Source organism: Lampris incognitus, chromosome 13 (assembly GCF_029633865.1).
Source record: "Lampris incognitus isolate fLamInc1 chromosome 13, fLamInc1.hap2, whole genome shotgun sequence".
In the NCBI taxonomy this organism is placed as follows: domain Eukaryota; kingdom Metazoa; phylum Chordata; class Actinopteri; order Lampriformes; family Lampridae; genus Lampris; species Lampris incognitus.
Window position 1 is genome coordinate 39,458,442 of NC_079223.1, and position 16,666 is coordinate 39,475,107.

The 16,666-nt window shown below is 41.4% G+C and overlaps 1 long non-coding RNA gene across 1 annotated transcript in view; it reads left to right on the forward strand.

The window, feature by feature from the left end:
• The window catches only part of LOC130122666 (uncharacterized), a 24,339-nt gene extending 12,175 nt beyond the window's left edge, over positions 1-12,164 (forward strand). Inside the window, exons 2-3 of the long non-coding RNA XR_008811257.1 lie at positions 8,545-8,661; positions 10,432-12,164. This is a non-coding gene — a long non-coding RNA (uncharacterized LOC130122666). The remainder of the gene's footprint in view (positions 1-8,544; positions 8,662-10,431) is intronic.
• The last annotated feature ends 4,502 nt before the right edge of the window (positions 12,165-16,666 follow it).

Genomic DNA, 16,666 nt, shown 5'->3' on the forward strand with positions numbered 1-16,666 from the left:
AAGTCAAGGTGGAGATGAAAGCAACAGAATTACATATGTATGTTGAATAAGGAGAGGAACACACTTAGTGCCTTTTTCAATTTCAGAACAAATTCTCACCTCTTTTTTTGTCAACTAGTTAGACATCATGGAAAGTCAAATCTGCTTTCGCAATGGTTAGTAGTCAGTTAACAGGAGTCATCAGCTGCTGTGACGTCTCATTTAAGGAAGTTTTGTTTCCTTTCAGCGTACCAGGTCACAGAGAAATGATGCCGATGTTAGTTATGATACCTCCAAACAGAAGAGAGGCCTTTTTTTTTTCTTTTTTCTTTTTTACATTTATGGCAGCCGTTCTCCAGGTCCGTCTCCAGTCTTTCCTATCTCTTTAATCAGGTGTACTGAAATCAGAAATACTACGCACGTGATAAGCAAATGGACCCTGGAAATGTGCGTGACATAAAGAGTGACACACGCAGGGGAGCGGTTGAAAACAATAAGCCGTGATGAGCCGTGGAAGCCCGTTTGCATTGTGCTTTAAAGCGTCTGAGCTGCTCTGCAAACACAGTCTGCAGAGTGGCAGCAGCAACACGCCACTGCAATTAAAAAGAGAGAATGCAAATGTTTAACAAATACAACAACAATTATAATTGTAATGATTATAATGATTATAATTACAGTAACGGCATTTTCCTTCCACCAAGCAATGCAGCTCTTTAACAGTTGCCAGACAAAGCTGGCTGCTAAGTGGAACGTTTATAGTAGTAAGGATTAATGTGTGGTCATAGGTGGGGATTTATTGAGCATTTACAATATTTTTGGATGCAACTCGGCAAAGCAAAACTGAGGACAATATAAACAATAGATGATGCAGGTTAAAAAAAAAACCACTCTTGACACCAAGAGTCCACTGAAAGCATTTCAAATGTACCTCAAATTACATACCATGAATATGACATGAGATTTTTTTTTTTTTTTTTTTTTTAGGGAAAGGAGGATTTTTAATTTAAGTCAACATGACTGGTAAATAAAGCTAAATTATCCTCGATACAGGTTGTAAACCAAAACACTTTGGTGGTGAACCTGTGCTGGATAAACCCTGTGCTTCAGCACAAAACTGCATGTCTACTTCATGTTGTCTATCTGGGACATTTACTTAGTTTCTATCATGGATACAATATGCTATACAGTATGCTATACAATATGCTATACAGTATGCTATACGGTATGCTGTACAATATGCTATACAGTATGCTATACAATATGCTATACATTATGCTGTACAGTATGCTGTACAATATGCTATACAGTATGCTGTACAATATGCTATACAGTATGCTGAAATGCATTGTAGATGGTAACATCAGGATTGAATCATATCGCTCGCTGTCAGATTTCAAGGCGTCCCAGATGCCTTTGTAAAATAAAACCTCAGCCTCAAACAACAAATTTAGTGAAATAATTATACCACACTGATTTTGAAACAGAACACTGACCCATTTCTCCCACAGAACATGTGGGCACACAGTGTTTCACATCTACTTGGGATGTTTTCTTCACTCATGGTGAACAGCGTTCATGATAGACAACGCGGGGGGTCATGTGGATTACTAAAAGTTTCAAAATGCAGACCGCCAATAAAGATAGTTTCAAAAGAAAGTTTCAAAATGTAGACAGCCAATAAAGATATCCATAGGGCCTCTGCAGCCCTTTACTCGAATGGTAATGGAATATTTTAATTATCTGTAATATTCACATAGGTCTTGCAGGATACAAAGCCACATGTACACACGAGGACCCCATTCAAGTTGGTTTGTTGTCTTCCCCTGATGATAGAGAATGTCCACCCCGTGTCAAGCCACTTCCATTTGTTCTGCCGTCACTGACACGCAGAAGATTAAAACGTAAATCAATAAACACCGCCGGGTTCCTGAGTGAGTGCAGGTGAACGGATACTTTCACACTGGGGTCGGTCTATTTACCTTTGTGGAACCAGCACACACTGCGATCTCAGAGGCCTGCAAGTAATCGCTGCTCAGCCCTGTGCTGTGGCAGACAATAGTTAATATACAGCTTCATGCTACTACCCTTAACAATGAGAAGACGCCTTATTGTGCTGCAGCACAAAACCGCATTGTGTTGGTCTGCAACTGGATGAACGGCAGCTCAGTGATAACATAGGGGCTTGATAGAGTATGAATGAAGCTGCTTGTACATTAATGTTGATTTGATCTAACACAAAAGACTCTTTGTTAGCTTCTCCATCCTTTCACATTCTCCTCTAGCAGCTCCATAGCTTCATATGGATTTCACAGGAGAGAGATAGCACTAATGTACTCACAAATGAATGTCTTCACCGGATAGGCTTCACTTTGTGGACTTTAGCTACTTCGTTTTTTTTCCCATTTGCAGTTGGAAAGTAGATCTCTAACTTTCAGCAAATAGCATGGGACAAGAGAAGGCGAGACCGCCGACTAGACAGACGAGCGTTCCACTCTCCAGTTTTTAACAAGCATAGTAATACATCAGTCAAAAGCAATAATTTTACCATTAATGAAATTCCAATTTGCCTTCAGTGTATTTCACGTTGACATTTTCCACATTGCAACAGTGCTTTGATAAAGTTTTTAAAATGCAAAAACGCATCTAAGAGGCTAAAGACCAGCCCGGGTGTCAGCGTGCCTGGCAGAGGACTATGGTACTTAATTTTTATCACCACGTGCCTGGGGCCCTGGAAGCCTGAATGTTAACATTGGCTCCATTTTCATTATCATCATATGATTATGGATTTTACTGCATTTAGCTGATAATACAACTAGGAGCTCACCTTAAAATAAGTTGCTCAAAGGTTTCATTTCTGCCCAAATGAAATTTTCATTTGACAAACAAGTATAATTAGGCTGCACTTCTTGTTCAGTGTCAGTCTGTTTTCTGATTGAACTTAGACCAATTTGCTGCCACTAAATGAGTTTGAATAATTTCCATTTTGAATGTCTCGGGGACATTAGCTTTGGGAGTGCTAAGTGGCAGCACGCTTTTTGAAGTTGCTGATTATTTGATGCCCCCCCCCCTACCTACCTATAGGTTTTTTGCGCTTACTTCAAAGTTAACGGGGGGAAAAACATCCACATAGCCTACCTTGGAGGACAATGACAATTTAAAAGTGATTTTTGGACAGGTCTGCAAGGCAAAGTGAAAATTACTTTAATAAGTGTGTAATACACTTCGTTAGCTTCAATGCTCTTTGCTTCCTCACTTTACTTCTTTCATGTGGACACTTTTATTGTACTGAATGAGTGGATTTGTTTCTGTTGAAACTGTACACCTAATAACTAATATAGCAGTATCAGTTTCATTAAACCTGCTAATTACAAATTAATAAGCTATGCATTATGAGGGGCGCTTTAGCTGGCTTTCACACAGCCTCTTTGTAACTGATACCGTGTAACACAAAATTGTTTAGTAGCAAAATATCCATCGAAAAAATAAGCAACGCAGCTGCAGGGAGGCTGGATATGTGGGAAACGTGGTGTCTCTGGGAGGTCGTTTGGGTGATGTGCCGTGTCTTCAGAGTAAATTGAAATTTCAAGTACAGCTCTATCTAACTCTATCGTCAACTATCGTGAACCCTTTCTTGAGTGCATCTCTACTGATTAGTTATTAATTATCTAGGGAAAAAACCTAAACGGACCAGACATGACAGCCTTTAGGCCTTGTAAACGCCCCAGAAACGAACTGCCACATAAAAACACATTGCGATCTATTTTTGCATTTATTTCCACTTCCAGATTGGTCAGCTGTTATTCCGTAGCCTTTTTCTCCTCCGGGAATTCTTATTCGAGCCTTAGAGAATCGCTGCAAATTGATTAGGAGAGAAATAGTTGCTGGAGATACTAGTATAAGCTTTTTGACCCGGCTCCACAAGATGAAACCAGACCACTGTGCTTAGCAAGGAGTGGTGGGGCGATTTGCATTATTTACTTTTTTTGATGGATTTGGCAGTTGACCTCAATTCAGAGTTACAGCTATTTCAGAAAAGGTAATCCAGGGTAATGGGTAAGGGTAATGAAGTGAATAAAAGGGGCAAGGGCAAGAGGAAAGGAGGATGACAGATACAGCTCAATGCAAGATTGATGAAGGTAACCGGGGATTTTGACAGTGTGTTTAAGTAATGGGTGTAAAATACAAATGCAGCAGCGCTGGGAGAAAAATTCAGTCTGGAGTAAGAGCAGTGTGTCAACAAAAGCCATGATGACATTTCTTAGTCATAAATTTTGGTTTTTTGGAAGTTGAGTTTGAGAAGGTGAACCAAGCAGGCTTACCCCATGTTCTCCTATGAAGCAATGTACCACAGTCTTACACATTTACTACCTAAAAATGGCAAAGTTAATTTAACCCTAAGTTTCTTTGATGGACATGGAGATTTTGGTCATAATTTTTCACAGTAACAAATCCTACAACCTATGCGATAACAGTAGCGTCACAACTATTATTGCAGAAAATGTGTATTGAAGCTGAATGATTTTTTTTTTATTGTTTTACCAAACTTTTTGTTCCTCTCCTGAATTTTTCAAGATGTTACTAAATGTGCTGATTAGGAATGTCCCAGTGACTGAAATGTTTTTTGTTTTGTTTTTTTCAATCATATATTGTCAGATCAAATCAATTTTATTTCTATAGCCCAATATCACAAATTACAAATTTGTCTCAGGGGGGTTTCCAGCAACACGACATGCTGTCCTTAGACCCTCGCATCGGGTAAGGAACAACTCCCTAAAAAAAACCTTTAACAGGGAGAAAAAATATGAAGAAACCCCAGGGAGCGCAACAGAGGAGGGATCTCTCTCCCAAGACGGACAGCGTGCAATGGGTGCTGTGTTTACACAATTTACAGGATACAACATTGAAAGAGGATAACAGAATTATAATGGTATTATAAGATATATGAAGAATATAATGAGGAGGGTGTGGCACATGGTCATTGGAGCAGCTCCTCTTCAGTTGTTTGAACACTGACCTTTATTTTATTACCAATGGTTACCGTATCTGTTATTTTTTCATACATTTGTACATTTTGTATTTGTTGTCAGTGCGCCCAGTTCTTCCTATCCTTCTGATTAACAGCGTACAGAGGGCTGGACATGGTCTACCCATTTCTCTCCCTTGGTTCTACAATCAGGGGAGCATAACTCAAAATACTGCCAAATAAAGTAAGTACTAGCTGACAAAGGGCGGTTAAAATAACTTCACAAGGGTCTTGGAGGCCAGTTTATTTGGGCTATGTCAATCTGAAGTTTATTCTCGCCGAGTTTTACATGTGCATGAAAAAATATTCTCTCTGCAACTTGTGTTTTCCAGTGTATCAAGACAAACACAGTTGTGAACAAAGGCATTAGTAATAGAGCGCCAGAGGGTGACACCAAATGAGTTTTTCCAGTATTTCTGTTTTGTTTTGGGTTTTTTTTAGGAGGGGGGGGGGATTTTCTACCCCTTTCTCCCAGTTTGCTTGTCCATTTCTCTGCTCCCCTAAGGTTTCTGCCGTCCACAGCCCCTACGGCGGATGGGGAGGATGGGTGAAGACGACCATGTACATTGGCGACGGTTTCTCTCCAACTGCAAGCTGCAGGTTTCTCCCCTGAATAACACGAGCAGAGGCTCACGCTATTTCCCCTGCAATCACCTGCAGCTGTACAGGAACCCCACAACCTGTAGGAGTCACTTACTGGATATGACACCCCGACTGGCTCCCCACCCAGGAACATTACCAATTACGTTCCCGGAGACGCCTGGCTGAGCCGGAGGAAACGCAGGGATTTTTCAGTATTTCTAACCTTTCATAACTCCCAACAAAGTGTGAAATGGGAACTTGTTTGCTTGATTGTCTTTTCCGGTATAGTCCAAAAACACGGGTCTAGCTCAGTCTTTAAAATGTAAAAAGACATTATGCTAGACTGGTTTGTCTCTTTTTTATTTTATGTTCATGTTTGTTTACTAATGGCCGCCACCCTGCAGTTGTGAATTCAGCATCAGAGGGATGGGTGCACACCCTCTTTCTAATGCCTTCCTAAAGTCTCTGCATAAGGCATGGGTTTTTTGCGGAATAAAACACTGGGTTGCAGCCACTTTTTTTGGTAGAGCGATTGATCTGGAATAGTGTAGGTTGAGCAGAACAACCCCATAAATAGTGGGGCCAAATCCCTGAATTTGCGTAATCCAGCAAAGGGGAGAGTTGGAATGTTTGAAAATACTATACATTTGAACCGACCATAAGAGTGTTTGAAATTATGGTTTTCTCTGAAAAGTGACACCAATGCAACAATAGTAACGTATTCCGCTCAGTAAGGAGCTATTTCTTTGATCTGCTGATTGACCTAAACCCATGTTAGCTTGCTAGCTATGCGGCTGACGCTAGCTACCGCACATGCGCTAACACACGCGCGGCCGGACCGGCTTCCAAAACAAAGAACAGAGAAACTCGGATTACAACACACACACACACACACACACACACACACACACACACACACACACACACACACACACACACACACACACACACACACACACACAAGGAGTTTGACCTCATTCTCTGCTCAGGACGCCATTACTGCACTATCTCTTTACATAGCAAATAGTTTGCTGGTATATAATGTGCTAAATCTCGTACATAGCACCTTTAAAGGCATAATGAGTAGAATTTGTCGGTTGCAGTTTGTAAACCCAACATTCAAAGTTGGCCCCCTCTCCCTGGCTCAAGCGCACGCCCCCTCTTCCTTCATTCCTTCTTTCATTCCTTCATTCCCACCCTCTTTGATCAGATTTGAAAAATGGAAGTGAACTGACCAAGCTGAGCCCTATTCTGATTCATTTTACTGAAAGAATGAATAAGTTTCTTCTCTTCTGGTTTTGTCCAACCACAAGGGGACACCTTTAGACAGATATCATGGTAGTATATTGTTAGATGTGTGTGGTCAGGGGGTCCAACATCACATCTTGTCAGAGAGCCCAGAATTCTTTGCAGCATCCCTGTGTCCAACAACTAAACTTGTTCTATTGACATTAACCATTATAATGCACCACCTTAATGTACACCTGCTGAGTAATACTTCATAGTAATACAAAGTATAATACCACTTGAGAAATGTTTTAGGTGCCGATGTATGCCAGTGCCTTTGGGAAAGTGCAAAGCTTTTCAGCAAAATGTCATAGACCCTGGATGCGCAGATAAATTGAACCTGCGCTCTGATAATGTTTAGCTAGTTTGTTCTGATCTGGCTCGATAAACTTTCTGATATGCTTTTATGTTTATATTCATGCACTGAATTGACTGCTTGTACCCCGGTTCTCTCGCTCTCCATACATGGTATTACATGCTGGGTCTAGGTAGACTTGCTGTAGGGCTGATAGCCTGTATGAAGTTTCCCATATACTGTATGGTGTGAAGTCCCAGCAGTCTGAAAGGTCATACGGTATGTGGGCGGGGCAATGAGATGGGAAAGAGGTGGAAGATGTAATCTAGACAATGATCCATTTGGACGCTAACTACTCCTCAGCGACCTTTTTTAATATTTGATTTGGAACAACGTCTGTTAAAAAAGCCAAGGAGTGGGTGTCTTTTATAGCTGCTATATTACCTCTGAAGGGGCCTTGAGTATCACATTACGATATATTTTTGAGCGCTATATCAATATAATTATTATTATTATTATTAATGTAAATGATATCTTTGGATCAATGACATATGAATTACAATATTATCACACTGATACTATATAATATATATGATGATATGATGCTTGGGAATCGAGATTACTGCAGATGTTTTCATCACTTTAAATAACTGAGACGCAGCTCAACATCAGTGACTGATGTTGAGCTTTTTCCACTACAATGACACACTTTCCGTGAAGGGCGGTTATTATGACCTTCGGTGTTGGCTTTCTGGCAACTTTTCCAAACCCACAACATAAACTGACATGACCTAAACCTGTTGGGAGCGCGTCCAACGGTAAACCACTTACTGCAAAGTGATTGTCATAAAGTTATGAGTCGATGCCAGGATACCCGACACATCACACGTCACCTCCCCTTTTCCAATATCCGAAGTGCAAACAAAAAGTTTTAGAAGTAATTAGAGCAAGTAAGATATGATTTGTCAGTTCCCCCGGTAAGGATTTCAAAAGATTAAATCTCCCTTAACCCACTCCACAAGCACAAACAGTGATAAGTCCAAAATCAGATTTTGGTATCTACAGCCCACAGTTGGCATCTCCATCCAAGAGAAAGCTGCTTTGTCTTGGCAGCTTGCACGTTGTCTGCATTGCTGTGCTGCTAATAGAGAGCAGCGCTGTCGAAACCTTTGATATGAGCTGTCAGGAGAACAATGGAGGTTAAAAAAGGGAAACTGTGCAACGTATGTCCTTCAGTTTATATTAGCTGATGGAGTGCATTTCCCCTTTTAAACAAATTGCTACAGCTCTAATGACCCAACAGTTGAAATTATTACATTTTTATTGCATATGGGAGTTTATTCACCCCCATAAGTAGTAACATACTGCTTTAACCCAGGTCTATGGCCAGATCCCAGATGATTGACAGGTGCCAGCTACAGGGATGGAAGAAGAAGAAGAGGCCGTTTGTTGATACAGCCATGTTTTCCTCTCTTTGAACGACTGATCTGCAAAGGTACACATAAAGGGCCTCCTTCAGCAATGTACACAGTACTTTGAAAGGAGTACATAAAATGCCTGTCCCCCACAACATTAAACAGTGTGGTGGGGGAGGAGAGGGAGACACGGGGGGGGGGGGGTGACTGGGGAACTCAAACAAATGCTGGAGAGTGGCAAGCTAGCATTCGCCCATACCAACAAGCTCCTATCTCATTAACAAACTGCTGAAATAAAAGAGTGCTTTTTTGGCTCACAGCTATAAAAAAAATTATCATAGTGATGATGTTCCTCAGCCGTCAACAGAGCTGTGATAACGTTGTTTGATGATGACTTTCCCATGAATGTTAAGCAGCCGCCGCAGCAGAGGAAAGGAGCTTATCAGCGCCTAATGCCCATCTCTAATTCCTGCCCTTCTTGAACTAGCCATTTTCTAACAGCGTTAACTGTCAAATTTACATCCCGTCTTAATGCCACTAAAGAGTACGGGGGATGAAGAGTAAATGACAGCAGTGTAATGAGGAAGGCAAGGCATTCCTTTTCCCTCTCAGTCTCTCCCCTCTTCTCCTCTAAAGAGAAGGAGATTTCCACAATCTGGGATATTTTTTTTTCTTCCTCATCCTGTCCAATGATGCCGTGATGGAGAGCTTACCTGTGAACTTAGGGAGCAGATGAGCAAAATTAGCAGGGGGATCTTTTGTGATGGGAAAAAAAGGAGGAAAACATATATTTGCAAACAAACACGTGGCGTATACATAGCTTACAATGAGGCGGATGGGAAGATGCTAAAATTTAACATTGTACTATAAATGAGAGCTAACATCTCCACCAGAAACCAATGGGGAAATCACATATTATTTGTTGGAACAATCGCCACTGCCAACAAAGCCGTAACCTCATCTGGATAATGGGATACCAGGGAGCCGTTTCAAAATTCACAAGAAATCATTGCTTCATCCTATTCTCATACTTATACTTGTATTCTTTGACAAAGCTAACTAAACGTTGCTCAAAGCTGACAGTTTCTTGTTTTCCTGCGTTTTGTAAGTTTGTCAAGAAAAGAGCTACACAATTTTTGTATTATATGACTGTTATTGTAACCGGTTATTTTCTTGCCCGGTGCGGTATTCGATACGGGGTGTACAGCACCACAAGGCGACATCACTAACCGCTCGGCTAAAGGGTCAGGTCCGTTAACTAGGGACTAATGTGTCTTATTACTAGTTTACATTATTATTATTATTATTATTATTATTATTACTAGTAGTAGTAGCAGCAGTAGTAGTAGCAGTGGTAGTGGTAGTAGTAACAGAAGTAGTGGGAGCTGTTTATTACAATTGGATGAATTCTGATTCATTAAAATAGAGCATTACTTAGAAAACTTTAATGTCCCCCAAGAGGCAATTTGTGGTACAGCACAGAGCATATAGACACATTAAAACCACATCAGATAAACAAAAACACCAGTAGTCCAAGATCATCTAAAGCAGCCATCATGGATATTATCACAGTCCAAGCAGGCGTATAGTGCATGTCAATAACCGTATACCAACTATTGCAATAAAAATAAATAGTGATTACCGTATTTCTCGGGCTATAAATCGCTGTTTTTTTACTCGTGTGGCTGGTCCTGCGACTTATATTTCAAAGCGATATGTACAATGTAATTTTATCGGACGAATGCACTGCATTTCAGCTAAGGCCACTAGATGGCACTGTTTAATCTTGTGACTCAATTGAAAATACTGTACCATCCATCCATTATCCAAACCCCTTATCCCGCTCCCAGGGTCGCTGGAGCCTATCCCAGGCGTCACTGAGGGGCAGGCGAGGAGACACCCTGGACATGCCGCCAGACCATCACAGGGCCTACACACCCGGAGGAAACCAACGCAGACACGGGGAGAACATGTAAACGCCACACAGAGGACGACCCATGGTGACCCCCAAGGTTGGACTACCCCGGAGCTCGAACCCAGGACCTTCTTGCTACGAGGCGACCGCGCTAACCACTGCGCTACCGTGCCGCCCAAAATACTGTACCATCCATGAAAATTAAATGAGAGTGGAACGGACATTGAACTGTTTGCCGTGGCGATTTGAGTAGTTCAAAAGAAAATGGCGGTTGCTGTTAGTTGTTATGGTGCCAACACACGTCAATGGGGCTGTAAATGTTACTCCGCGACTTGCCACAAATCGGTACGAAAGTTGGCCCACTACAACGGTCACAGTTCTTTGCAATGGCAGCGGTTCAAATAAAAATGGCCTAAACATCCTGCTATGATTTGAATTGGCATGTCCATTCTACTCATTCGGTTTCTATGTACCACCATATGAATAAATGCGATTTATACACCAAAGCAATGTAAACTACTAATACGACACGTTAGCCCCTAGCTAACGGGTCTGACTCTTTAGCCGAGCGGTTAGTGATGCCGCCTTGTGGTGCAGTACAATTCGTATCGAATCCCGCACCGGGCAAAAAAATAACCGGTTACAGCAGCATATATATATAGTAACGATCAGGGATGAATAGGCTCGGTAGCCCTTGGCTAACCGGTCGGACCCTTTAGTCGACTGGTTAACGTTGTCGCCCGCGGTGCGGAAGGTCCGAGTTCGCTACAATATGTCCCCCCCCCTCACAACAATGCGTTTTTTCCCCGAGTGCGACTTATACTCTGCTGCAACTTGTAGTCCGGGAGATACGGTGCACTGCACATCTCCTCAGTGGCGGCTGGTGCTAACAATTTTTTTTTTACGGACAATGAAGCCTATAGCTTTTCTATAGGCCACATTGTCCTTCTTAATAACTGTGACTGTGTGGACATTATAGCAGCTGTCAGGTGTGCTGTGCCATGGCAAATTGGGCCCCCCCCCAAAAAAATTTGTTAGCACCAGCCGCAACTGCATCTCCTATGTATTCATGTAGTCTACGTCCTAGTCCATGTTACAGACTCAGACAAACTGTGCTGCAGGTCGCCACGGTGCAGCGCCCCTGTGATATCAGTTAAGTGAGAATGTTATTTCCTGTTTTTAAATTGCCGTTCCCCGCATTAAATCAATTAGGCATTATCATTTTGTTGGGCGCAACCCAACTCATTTGACTTGTTTGACTCACTGATATTTAAATGAGATGAATAGTGAGAAAATTGGAAATCAAATTGATGCAAAACCTTTAATCTAAGGCCTCGTTAAAAACAATGAGGAGGAATATGAGGGAAAAGCTTCCCCTGAAAAATTGAGTGTTAGCTTTTAAACTACTTTTGCTATGTTGCTGCGTATAGAATACAAACCCATTCAAACAGACCCCTGTTTCTACATCTTATGCAGTGTTTTCTTGATTCTGTCTGTGGCATACCTATTAAGATAAATTCAGTCTGTGGTCAGAAACTGCCCCAGTTACTTGCAAGAGGTAATAGTAGAAAGTCATTTGTAATTAGCAGGGCAGAATCATCCTTTTATTTGTAAAGCATGGATTGGATTGATGACAATGAAACTGAGCAAACACGCAAACAGAGTAAAAATTACCTGCATAATTACCACCTCATAAGAAAAGGATGGATGTGTCGTGAGTCCGGCTGTTCGGGTGTTTTCTTTTCACTCCTTTGTAATTTATCGATGTCGACAACATCGTGTTCCTTTGCTAAGTGGATGTGCCGGCCTCTCAAACGGAGGGCTTGTTGTGTCCCTTATCCAAACACGACAAGCTGAAAGTTTTCAAATAATCTGCAGCATCTCACCCTTCCGGTTATCACAAAAAAATGTAATTCATCAGGTAATATTTCCCATTATGCAAAACGATTATTCTATGTCAGGGAATTTAATGAATCACTATAAGGCCAAGCACACAAATTAGCTGTAAAATATAACATTGTCTGCAGTGTCAATCGCACACTGCGTATCTGGAAATGGCAGACAAAGACTAATAATGTACATCAGCACTTTACAGACTTTGGAGTAGGAATATAGCCCATTAATTTACAGGCGGGGGTAAACCAAAACGTGTACACGATGTTCCTGGTTTCACTTAAGGAAGATGTCATGTTGTCGTTTCTTCTTGGCTGTGACTGTGAGTGGGGTGTATATTTAATATTCAACCTTCATTTTCATACAAGAATATTGGGCGGCGGGGGGGAAAAAAGAGAAATACAAGAAAGGTTGTACCTTCCTATCTGTACTGTTATAATCAACCATGCAAGTGAACCTATGAATATTTAGTCCATTTCATCTGAGGGGTCTTACTCTGGTGGGGCAGGCCAGCGACGATTAAATCTCAGCTCATCTGATTGGAAGGTATAGGTTCAAACTGAGCTAATTTCATGCCGATCTGGCTGCCTCCAGAGAAACTATCCAAAAGGCAAAGGGTTATAATGATTTGGAAAAGCACGAGACAACAGATAAATGCTAAAATAAAGTTAAAGGGCCCCCCCCTTTACCTTTGAGAAGAAATATTTCAATCTAAATGCATCACTTTATCAGTGTATAGTCCTCCAGCTGTGTAGCACTCAGATTAAACCAATTACACTTCAAATATGGGGCGCTAAGTGTGAATCAACAAACATGCGGCCCTGCTCAATCTCGGTAAGTAATTGTAATTATTCAGAGATCACAACCACAACAAGATCTAACGAAAGAGGGAAACCTGCAGGTGTAGGTTTAGCTGGCGCATCCTTTTTTTTTCTCCACAGTTTCAGTAATGACACCAGAAAATGCAAAAACATTCAAACTGTATAAGCCCGCTTGGATGAGTAGTTTTGAGCCTGGACAATGATGACCGAGGTTTATAAGCAATTTAAAGGGATTGGGAGTACTTTGTTAATGCAAAACCTCAAAAGCCACATTACATTTGAATCAGAAAGATGAGGCTATTATTTTTTGCTGTAGTTTTTTATGACTAAAACTGGGCAAAAAAAACAGACACACACACTTACACGCACACAAAAAAAAGCAGATGCGTTGATGGTGTGCCTCTGCGATGAAGGCAGCCATGGGTCTGTTGTTGAGCTCTGCCTGTGGGCACAATGGATTTGACACAAGAGTGCTGATGAATCTCATCAGTTTAATGTGTTTATGCTTGCTAAGCCCTAAAAGCTTATTGCTGTTCAATGGAGTGCTACAAAGTTAGCTAATTTCCCCCCTGGTCCTCTCTCTCACTACACCGCCTCTCTCTGCTTCTCTTGACAATCCCGACTCCCCAGTAAAATGGACATCTCTTGCAACCTGTGGCAAGAAAATAAAGCGTGCCGAGTCTCGCTGATGTGCGTCGTCTGTTACTGAAAAGAGCCAGACGGGAGCACGGCGAAGACAGATATTACAGCTTTTGCACCTTAAATTCAGCCCATGACTGTCTCTCTTCTTGCCCGCATTGATCCCCCCTTTTTACAAGCTTTTCAACAGTAAGTGCTTTATTCTTTATCTGCGTTGCCCCCACCTTGGCTGTCTCATAGTCTAGCCATTGGGACCGCCTGCCTGTATGACAGCTAACACCCAAGTATTAATTAAAATGTCATGCCGCCAAATCAATATTGTAAAACAGTTCAAACACAACTCGCCATAACTGCTGTGATAAGTGCTTTTGGGTGACAGGTGAGTTGAAAGAAAAAGATATAGGAGAATGGTATGACGGAATTACCCAGAGAGAACATGCAACATTAAAATTTATGACCCCCCTACGAGTTACTTCAGCTCTCACAATTGCAAATTATCCACACTGTCATTTAGGGTGCGCTGCTAAACTGACAGATCCATAAGTCAAGCAGCAACAGGCCAGGGGGCTCAACACAAGAGGTGTTTAGCTTCACGCGTCTACCTGCTATGTGGGAAAAGTGACTACCGCACGACCATCTAAGAACGCCACCGTCCAAAAGTGATCCGCATCAGCGCCACAAACAAAAATAAAGCAAAAATCTAACTGATTATGTTCAGTTTCAACCTCCACTTAGGCCTAAACATGCTTAACATGCGGGGTGCACGGTTAGCACTGACATACATAGCTAGTTCAGTTACGTAAGGTGTGCGTGGACGATTTGCAAAGTTTGCTCTCTCTCCCTTCCCATCAATAAAGCTAATAAAAAACTACGAAACGCTGATTTGTTTGTGCACAATGTTCCAACTATTGTGCGGGGTAAAAGCAAATACGGGCGATTCAAACTTTGCGAGGTTTTATGCGACTCATTGAAAGACATTGTTCAAAAGGCATGCTTGGGATATGGATAGAATGTGACAAATTCTGTCAGAGTAAATATGGTTTAATAAATGAATTAGCTTCATAAATAATGGCTGTAATGACATTTTAGGGGACAATAAGCCTAAGCGTTGTCAGGAAATAGTTGATGTATGAGTTTCATGCCTCAGCGGTTCCTCAAAATGAATAGGCTTGGGAAGATAGCAGGGGCCTGCAACCAGCCTATTTCCTAGAATTATCTACTTGTTGTCAATTTGCACAGTGGAATTACACATGCAAATTGAACTGCCTGCACAAACACCACTTGGAGATGATAAAAACAAATTAACAAAGGCTATAGAAGGAGGATTTATTTCACTGGCTAACCCAGGTCAAGCAATACATGTATTTTACGATTGTGTGTACCCAATTTTGGTGTAATTATATCAGCAAATTATTCTTTGTAATCTTATTATTCCCCCCCCCCAACCTCCTCCTTACGCACATAATTAACTTACTTCGTATTCTTGTAAAAAAAAAAACAATTCTGCTTGCCGCTGCATCAGAGCAACATGGTATAATCTGATTAGGAGTTCATTCTCTCCACCTTTCTATAGTCTTTAAATAGTTGCTGACATATAGAGGAGGGGGGGGGGGTCAATGCTTTAGTGATACTGTTTAGACTAGTGCCGGTGAAGGGAGCTGACAAATCTGCATAGCATAAGTCAAAATGTTAAAATATATATAATCACCTCTTAACATCATCCCTAATATTGGGTAGGAAATTAAGAGTCCCCGGACCTCCACGTTTGCTATTAGATATCTCATTTACTTTGTACACACAGTGCTAATCTGCACTAATGAATTCTGCTACACCAAGCCAGATCGAGATGACTTAAAATTATTACCACTTCCACAGATATGCCTTTCCTCATTTGAGGCTCAATTTGGCTTCTTCGCAAAAACAGTCTGTCACAGTAAGATACTAATAATTAGGGTTTTAAGATGATTAGTTTATCTCTGTGCTCTTACAGTCCTGCCTCTTATCCACCATGGCCAAAACTTAATAAGAGGCTCCAAGTTTTAAACAGCCAACTCTAAATTACCAAGAAATGATGGAAATAATGAACTGGAGCACATGCCAGAGAGAGAGAGAGAGAGAGAGAGAGAGAGAGAGAGAGAGAGAGAGAGAGAGAGAGAGAGAGAGAGAGAGAGAGAGAGAGAGAGAGAGAGAGAGAGAGAGAGAGAGACAAAGTTAGAGATTAAATAGAAAGGGGGAGAAAGAGAGAGAGCAAGAGAGAGAGCGAGAGAGAGAGAAAGAGTGTGAGAGAAAGTGTGTGTGAGAGAGAGAGATAAAGGGTGTGTGTGTGTGTGCGTGCGCGTGCGTGCGTGCGTGCGAGAGAGAGAGAGAGAGCGAGAGAGAGAGAGAGAGAGAGAGAGAGAGAGAGAAATTAAAGCCAGAGACAGAAAAGGGTGGCCAGAGCTGAGAGACAATAATTCAAGTGTGAAATAGAACACAAAGTCAAGTAATCAATAAGGAAATTATTCAGACCTGTAATGCCAAAATTGTTTAGTATTACCAAGACTTTGTGACTCTCATTTACCTTCAGAGTCTGTCATGCTCATCAACTTGTCACACATGTAATTAAAGTCATGATAATGCTGAGTGAGTGATACCAGTTAATGGTTGCATATTTTAGAGGATGAGATAGAGATTTTGCATGTTCAAGATGACATTCAATATAGCATAAGCCTTATCACCACAGTTTAATACGCATTTCATTGCAGGGAGAAAAGAGTAAATTCCTCATGTTGGGCACAGGGAGGTCAAGGAGAATGCAAGGTCTCCAAGTGTAGCCTG